Source organism: Pteropus vampyrus, unplaced genomic scaffold (genome assembly GCF_000151845.1).
Source record: "Pteropus vampyrus isolate Shadow unplaced genomic scaffold, Pvam_2.0 Scaffold355, whole genome shotgun sequence".
NCBI lineage: Eukaryota > Metazoa > Chordata > Mammalia > Chiroptera > Pteropodidae > Pteropus > Pteropus vampyrus.
The window spans coordinates 65469-65905 of NW_011889136.1; the positions used below are offsets into that span (position 1 = coordinate 65469).

Consider the following 437-nt stretch of genomic DNA (forward strand, 5'->3'; position numbering starts at 1 on the left):
TCGAGACACAGAGGGAAAGTGGCTTATTTTTTGCATATTTATCTTTTATCCGGTCTTTACGTACATTCTTTTATTAATACACATTTCTAATTCTCCTATTGATACTAATTATTCATTCTAATCACTCTGGTTTTTCTAAACATGCCTTCCCAGCACCCGAAATAATTTGACATTCTTAATATTTACACGGTGAACTCCATCCCTCTCGTCACATTCGATCGACCCACCCGAACTGTCCACAAATGAAGTTTGGGCAGTGTTTCCGCTGACTCGGCCCTGCGACGAGCTGTGATGGGACCTGTACCTTGAATTATTCTTCCATCCTTATTCTATTGTCTAGAAAGGCCACCACCGCGTCGGACATTTTAAAGTGTCCGATCTGTTTCTGCTCCTAGCCTCGTCCTTCCCACTGTGTTTTGAGGCTGTATTTTCAAGGC

At 42.3% G+C, this 437-nt stretch overlaps 1 protein-coding gene across 1 annotated transcript in view; it reads left to right on the plus strand.

Moving 5' to 3' along the window:
• The window catches only part of LOC111731221 (OTU domain-containing protein 7A-like), a 68011-nt gene that overhangs the window by 21453 nt on the left and 46121 nt on the right, over positions 1-437 (plus strand). The gene's annotated exons all lie outside the window — the stretch shown is intronic.